We start from the raw sequence: 8,820 nt of genomic DNA, 5'->3' as shown, positions 1-8,820 counted from the left end.
GATTTTTTTCTTTAATCTGTTGGATGTTACCAGAGAACTGATAATGAGTCATACTCAATTCTTTTAACAAGATAATTATCCAAAACAACCAAAATAACGTTGTTATTGCTTCATTTGTTCTGTTATTATCTAATTTGTTACTTGTTATTTTAATAGATCAGTACCTGTGTTTGTTAGTCTGTGACATTTGATTCGTATGCACTAATTGGTGAAAAAAAAAGAAGTTATTATTGCATAGATGAACGCAAGTTAAATACTGGATTTTTTCTCCTTCTTTTTTTCAGTCTAACATTATACTTTTACAGCAAAAACAATTCACGTGCATAGTACTGTACGTACTGTACAAATACACCTTTACAGATTGGCTTTAAAAGTCCAGATCTGACAATTGCTTAATTTTACATGAACGTCTAAATGACAGTTTTAGTCGTGTGAAAACGTTTTAAAGGGATTTAAGCCTGATTTAAATCCTCATGAGTGGGGGGCGGGGGGGGGGCTAAAAAATCCTCACATCTTCGGAGGGAGTCGCTGCCTTTCGGGGTCCACATTGGTCAAACATCCCCTCGTCCAAAACTGGCTCGCGAGGCGCTGGATCATATTAGTGTTATTGTAATAGGGTGTAATAAGATTATTCAAATCCCTCCATTTCACAGTGGGCGAATGTGATGCCGGGGCTCATCCATGTAAAAGCCCCTCCCCGACCCCCCTTTTAACGGAAAACCGTGTCTGTGCTCGCACGCTGAAGCCCCGGGAAATCCCCCTCAGCCAACAGGATTCTCCACGCCGCTCCCCGGAGACTCCGCTGCCCCGGCCCGGCCTGTCGCCGCGCACGAGCGTGAGAGCAATGCCTCTGTCGCTTCTTCCACGCGGCAATTGAAGCTGCCATTGATTTCCCTGCCTACACCGATTACCTGCTTCACTAGTCTGGTTTTCCTGCAGTAGGATCTGATTAATGCTGGGAACGTAAACGGGGGAGGCTGGGAAAGTGAGGCGGAAACATCCTCCGGTGCTGTTTCCGGTAGGAAGACGGTGCTGAAATGGCGCGTTAAGCTATTAAGAATGAGTGTATAATATCTTTGGGCTTGATGTATAGAAATAAATTAGCTATTTAATAAAAAATGATTTATTCGTGCTTTTTATGATTATTTTTGAAGTTTTTCATTAAGGTAAATTGGATGTGATAGATCAGAGTGGGAGAAAACTAATATCTGTTCCAAATATACATATACAGTTCTGGAAAAAATGAAGAGCCCATTTCACTGAACCCCATTGAAACCTGCTGGTTATTCCACCAAATATCGATTTCTGAACTCTTCCTGAGTTAAAACATTAGCGCTGTTGTTTCTAAATGAATATAAACTTGTTTTCTTCACATTATTTGAGCTCTGAAAGGACTGTATCATTCTCTTTATTTTGTCCATTTCTCATTTTCTGCAAATAAATACATTTTTGCTTGGAATTTCAGAGACATGTTGTCAGTAGTTCATAGAATAAAAGAACAATGTTCATTTTACTCAAAGATATGCCCATGAAAAGTAAAATCAGAGAAACTGATGAGTCGGTGTACCTATTAATGGACTGTAATGTGCATGAGTTAACTTTTCTCTTTCGACGGGGTGGAGAGGGCTGTAATGAACTCAAGTGTGTCAGGTACGACCAATAAAATTAAGATTTTTATTTTATTTTATATTGATGACGATTTTTCAGAATTTTTGAATCATGAATCCTTCATCCTCAGAGAACTACTCTACACATGTTTTGGATCAAACCAACACTTTGATCCTGCAAACAGATCTCAATCAAATTCACCCAAGAGTTCAAACCTTCAGGGCGGCAAAACAGATCAAAATGAAAACAATCCTCAACAGTGTGGAACTCACAGACTGGGCTGAATGGGCTTTATTTGCGGTAAACAGCTACGTCACACAAAATACGCTCACTGACTCAAATAGCTACGCACGCAGATTTGAATGTGATTTGATACACATGCAAATCGGCAAAGGATTATTTGATTTGCCCTCTGATGCCTAGAAAAGGCACCAGAGGGCAGGAGGGATTGGATCGTGAGTCAAGTCATGGTGTTACTCTCCGTTTCTGGAGCATCTGACAGCCAGTCAAAATACCAAGATTTCTGAGGCACAGAGGAAGTCTTGGATTTACAAGATGCTGGATTGCTATTGCAGCTGTGGAGTGTACAGTTGTCAAAGTGGCCAGATGTTGTTATGCGCTGTGTTACTGGGAGTAAACTCCACATGTCAGACACTGGCACGGTTTGCAGCGGTGGTACCATCGCCTATCCCCTCTGCTCCCTGTCTTAGAGAAGAAAGAAGAATGCTGATCTATCAAACTAACTTAGGGTTATAGATACATAAAAACTGGTTGTTTGTGAAGTATTTCCTGTCCAGTATACAGTTCTGGAAAAAAAAAAGAGACTACGGCACTGAACCCCATTGAAAACCTGCTGGTTATTCCACCAAATATTGATTTCTGAACTCTTCCTGAGTTAAAACATTAGTATTGTTTCTAAATGAATATGAACTTGTTTTCTTTGCATTATTTGAGGCCTGAAGGCTCTGCATCTTTTACGTTATTTTGACCATTTCTCATTTTCTGCATATAAATTCAAACTTTCTGCTTGGAATTTCAGAGGTATGCTGTCAGTAGTTGATAAAAGAGCAAAATTCATTTTACTCAAACATATGCCTATAGAAAGTAAATTCAGAGAAACTGATTATTCTGCTGTGGTCTCTTCATTTTTTCCAAAGCTGTAAATGTCAGATTTTGCTTAAGGGGATGTACTATGCAAAGTGTGAATTTTACAAATTTTTTGTTCTTCCATTTGGGTTTTTACTGCTTCCAAAAACACACCAAACACTTAACAAAACTCACACAATTTTGACAATAAGTTTTTTTTTTTCCATTTGGAAAATGAGTCATTTCAAAAACCTGTAATGTAAAGTCACAAATCAGTAGGCACTGAGCATCACCTAGCAACCCCTGCGAAGCCCGTACAGTCACCTAGCAACTGTTATAGATTTAGGTTTGCATGTTTAGAGTTTTATTTTCTTAAGTTTTTATTATTTTAATCAGACAGCTTTTTGTTCATATAATGTGTTACAATGGTTTTATTTTGAAAGTTGTTGCTTTTATCTATGCACACACTCTCACACTCTCATACAGACAAGGTTAAGGAAATGACCTCACAGGGGAACGGCCTCTTTAGGGCGTCGCTAAAGTAGGAGTAAAAAGAAACTAGACATGTTTTCTGTGTTGACCCTTAATGACTCATAGCTCTGGTCCAGCGCTGTAATGTTAAAATATTTTTCTGTTGTGTCTATACATTGCTATGACATATTTTTGTTTTAATAAACTGGATGATTGAATTTAACTCTGCTTTCTTGGTTATTCGAGACGATCCCTCGTGAGATCATCCAACACCACCCAAGCTGAGGTGCAGCAGGTTTGGTAAGCTAGTTTTATCACTGTACAATGGCTGCTGGAAAAGACAAATGTTTTGTTGTTGACATATAACACAACAGGAGGCCCCACTTCTGCTTTTCAAAGACTTACAACTGTGTAATCATGCCTCTGTTTGCAGCCATTTTCACGTGTGAGTGTAAACGTTGAGATGAGGGGGCGTGGCCAGCAGCAGCTTATTTGAATTTGAAATACCTACATTTATTCAAGATGTACCTGTCAACAAATCTCACACTAGTGCTTCTTTTCCCAAGCACCTGACCCGCAAAATGTCTGTGCACACCACTTAGCATAAAACAAGCAATAGCTGAAACATCCTAAATGTTCTGTAAAGCTGGTTTCTGTTCCAACGGCTTAGTGTGTGCATTTATACATGTACAGTAGCCAGGTGAATACTGTAGAGATGTTAGTGTCAGTGAGACCAGTAAGGTGCCATGTAACGGCCATTTACCACCAATGCTAGCTTCTTGAAAACTGAATCTTTCAGGAAAAGTTTTCACTCTGCCACAGACGCTTCATACAATAATTTGACATATTTGGGCGTTGCAGAAAACTCCTGAAGTTGCTGCTCTATGAATAATAATTGGAATATTTTGGTTGTTGTTGTTTTTTTTCTCAAATCAAATAGTTGCAAGATTCCAGTCAGGCGCTCAAACAACTCGCCGCACCTCACGCTGACTTCTTTCTGCTGCTTCCTTCTTGCCACCCTCGGTGGAGATGTAGCAACCTACACTCCAAAAATGGCAACTTTTCATGAAGACTTTCATCACGCGTTCCTGCAGCGAAGATCTCCATTGGCAACCAACGCCGCCTGCAAAAGAACCTTCTCGGCGCATTAGTCCGTGGAGACGGAGCTGCCAAACGGACGGAAAGCTCTGCCGCTGCAAATCCATAAATTGATTGCTGTAATATTCCCACTCTAAATCGGGATCTCATTGGGTTTTTAACTCTGCTTCCACTCACACAGGTCCTGTTTTGAGTGAACAGCCTACACTGTGTATGTAAAGTGCTGTATAATCAGTAAGACTGCCTACACGCCCAACACTCAAATCAACCTTATTTCTTAGTTTTTCTTCCTTATAGGGCTGATGGTGGAGAGTGATTAATCTACTGCTTCAGTGCTCTAAAAGTTATCAAAAACGCAGTGAAACGACCAACAGCATGTTTCCTACACATGTGAGCTAACATCAATGTGACCGTTGTCACTTAATGCCACATTTTCTCCCATTACAGCCACAACGTTTCATATATTTTAATAGGATTATATGTGGTGAACAGCATGAAAGTAAAGCATAAAGATGAAGTGGAAAGAAAAGGATGCATATTTTTTGGTATAGTTTCTAAAGCAAATATCTTGGTACACTTGTAAAAAGACAAAACTAATTTACAAATAACTTTTCAGCTTGTAAGTGAATAATTCCTTAATATTGATGAAATCGTATTAGTTATGAGAGAAATAATCCAGCTTGTTTGATAAAAAAAAGAACAGGTTCCTATTTCTTGACAAAAAAAAACATAATAAACACAGCATGCAGTCAACAGTTGTGAGAACCAATAACAGACGTCACATTTTGTCAAGTGCCATCGTTAAAATCGTCAGTACACATCAAATCTGTCGATTCGTTACGGTTCAGACGCAAATGGAAATGTGGGTTTTTAGTCTCAATTTAAAGGAACTCAGTGTTTCATCTGTTTTGTAGTTTTAAGAAAGTTTTTTTTCCAGATTTGAAGTTCATAGAAGCTGCATCATCATCATCATCATCATCATCATCATCATCATCATCATCATCATCATAATATTGAATCCATATTCATCATTTTCCTTCCACCTCTTAATTTTGCACTACTTTGCGCTGGTCCGTCGCACAAAATCCCTATAAGTTCCTACGGGGTCTGAATACTTTTGCGAGGCACTGCCTGCATGTTCCCCCACATACCAGATTCTCCACTAACCGCAGCAGCAAAGCAAGAGAGACAATAGAGTCTGAATGAACAAGAGTGTTCTGAATGCGGCCACGCAGTGATAGCGGTAATTTCGGCCCCGATGGGTCACTCCATTACAATTACCTTGTAGTATTTATCCAGACAAACAAAGAGTCCTGGTTCGTGCAGGAGGGGAGGGGTAGTGTTAGGGGATCGGGGTTGGGGGAGCTGCGGGGGGGTCAGGCTGCAGGGCCACTGACGGATAGATGGAAGGAGACAGAGGAGATATTGTGGATAAATTAGGATGGGAGGGAGAGCAGGGGACCGAGGGACAGAGGGAGGAAATCACAGTGCAATAAGAGCCCTCTCATTAGGGCCTGTCTTTATCACCGCGCGGCTCCTATGAGATGTGGCAGATGAGAGGAGGGAACAGAAGGCCAGGAGGAGAGCACGGCTCAGATTAGGATCCTTATTGCTATGATAATCACTGTTTGTCATCCGCCGCACACGTTTCACACCTGTGGTAAATGCAGATGGTCTACTTAGTTAGCGCCCAGGTCGTGTCAGACATGTGTGTGCATGTGTGTGTGTGAGCATAAAACAGTAACTGAATGAGGGTGTGTTTGTGCATGAAGCGGTGATAACTCAGTGCATGCTTGCAGATGTGTGCATGTGTGTGCGTGTGTGTGCGCGTGTGTGTGTGTGTGTGTGTGTGCGTGTGTGTGTGAGTGCGAGGGAGCGTGTGTGTTTGTGTGTGTGTTTCGAGTGCGCACGTGAAGGCAAGGCACGGACGCATTTAGAATGAACAAATAGATAAAGATAGAATTAAATAAATAAAGTAACAATCACATGCATTGCTCTGGGTGCCTGGCAACCGGATCTCTCCGTTGCCTTGGAAACAGTTGCTACAGAAAGTGAGGTGATTGGCAACCGTGACAACGAGGAGGGAATAACATTTGACCCCGCTCGCTGACGACGGGGAGGCGTGTTGAAGGGGTTGGGGATGAGGGGTGGGGGGCAGAGACTTGGGGTGGGGGTGGAAGGGGGGTGGAGAATAGATGGAGGCTGGGATCAGATAAGAGCGCACTGAAGCTGCTTAACTCTTACTCCTTCCTTAAAACACACACACACATACACGCACACTCACACACAAAAAACCTCTTCCCCCTGGCTCACACACACACACACACACTCACTGACAAAGTAACACCATGGATTCATGGATACACACACACACACACACACTTCGTGCCAACCCTAACTCACACTCTGCCACCCACCATCATAGCACACAGTTGTCTTCAGGACTCAACACATTGCACTTTAAATCTCCACTTCCCCCTGTCACATGTAGAGCCTGAACAAGGGCGTGTTGGACTTGGCACGACGGCGTTTGCAAAGCCCAGCCAACACCTTCCATACATCCCGAGCGCAAATAAAAGCCCTCCCACATGATACAGTTCAGACACGTACTGGACTTTGTTTTTGCTCCTGGAGCTCACACAGAAGGCAGTGTGAAGCCACGTCGCCAAGAGGAGACCCTTCTCTCTGCTCCCTGTTCTCTATCTTCCACTTTTCTCCCCCCCTCCTCCGCCTCCTCCTGCTTCCATTCCATTGCGCTTTCCATCTTTCCATCCCGCTCTTTGCCTGGCTAAACTAATAAGGGTGTGATTAATGGTCTGCTAATTGCTGTAATCTCACTTAATTAGAGTGGAGATTCTTCAGCGGTGGAGTGCTCCGGGAGAGATGCATGTTGCGCTGATCTAGAGGTTTCGGAACTGGCAGCACTCCACGGCTCAGACAAAGAGACGCAGTCGCAGGCTCAGAAAACACTGTAGTACTATTGCACTCCACAGGCTTTTTACTCATTGAGGCATGAGAACAAGTGATGGATTTTGAAGTAGATAACGTCAGAGATAAAGGTGTTGCGCATAAATAAACAACGCCGCTCAATGCTCTGCTTATGTTTGGGCGACAAATCCTCAGACAAAGACTTTCCCCACAACAAATACTCTACATTGAAAGTATGCTTTGCAGATATTAAATACGACATTCCTAAAGATGTAAAGGATGGGTAGCTTTCAAACAGACCGAAGAAGATTGAGTTGGAACAAATATTGAGGTATTCTCTGAAACAGATGAAGACTTAACACTTTATGATGTAAAGCACTGTGAACAGCCGTGTTGCTGAAATGTTCTACAAATAATTAACTCGACTTGAAGGGACTATGGTAGGAGTTTGTCCTGCAATTGGTGGATTTCCGGTTTGATTCCAGCTTCATTTGCCTCTCTCGTTGTGTCCTTGGGCAAGACACTTCAACTGCCTTCCCTGCTGTTTGACCAACTGCTGGTGGTCAAAGGCCCCACAGGGCTACAATACAGTAGCTTGCCACTATCAGCATGTGAATGGGTGAATGAGTTAATATAGTGTGAAGCACTTTGGCGTCCTAAGGACTTAATAAAGCGCTACACAAGTACAACGTACCGTGCATATTCTGAGCCCCAGGGCATACTGTCCAGAAACTAGCGAACCCATTGCCAAGTTTCTTCATTTCCCACAATCTAAATGGATACAAGGAAGCTTGATGAGCTAGGGCACCTTGCCTGGACAAGGACGCTTGGACACCTTCTCCTGCAGTTTAGTCAGTGCTCACTTGTTCATGCAGATCAGAGTTACGGTTTGCTGCTGCGCTTTCTTAAGACCGTTTGTGCCGACTGTCAACCTGATCAGCTCAGTGTTGCATACGAAACACTTTAGACGTGAACACTGCTTCCCACCGAGCAGTTTGCTGTGTGACAACACGCATGTGGTCGTATGAATTTACCTTCTCATGTCTGGCGGATGTTTGCTTTGAGTCCGCAGCGAGTCCACGTCGAGTCTGCCTCGTGTTTGCACAGAGTGAAGTACGGCCAAGAATTTTGGGGGCCTTGGTTTTATTTCATGGTTTGTTTCTCTGGAAAGGCCAAAGATCATTTATGCGCTTCATTTTGGATTTCTAAATGCAAGTTTGAAGGACAAAGGAAGTCCTGGCATAGTTTGTTGGTAACCACCCTTCTGACCACAGAACCAGTTTGGGCTCAATTTCCCTCAGCTGAAAAGGATCATCAGCATCAAATCACACAGCTGCCCATAGGAGTTTACTCTGACTCTGTTGGACGAGTGTCAGCCGCTCTTGTCGGAATCGAGAGCCAAATTTTAATCTTGCAACACAACCGCATGGTAAGTAAGTGGATTGATTTAGTATTTTTTGTCTCAATTGAACACAGACTTCTGGTTGGGCGTATCTCAGCTGCATCATTGTGTCCGCCTCTCCGCCGTCTCTTCTTTATAGCTATTGACTCAGCTCTTGCCAGCTCTCGGCAGACAGTGTTTTTGACACGTCTACGCTGGCATACATGTTATCATGTCAAGGCCAGAGA

The sequence above is a fragment of the Poecilia reticulata genome, chromosome 8 (genome assembly GCF_904066995.2).
Source record: "Poecilia reticulata chromosome 8, P_reticulata-male-v2, whole genome shotgun sequence".
Classification (NCBI taxonomy): Eukaryota; Metazoa; Chordata; class Actinopteri; order Cyprinodontiformes; family Poeciliidae; genus Poecilia; species Poecilia reticulata.
The sequence above is the reverse complement of the archived record's forward strand: the minus strand, read 5'-3'. Positions refer to the sequence as shown.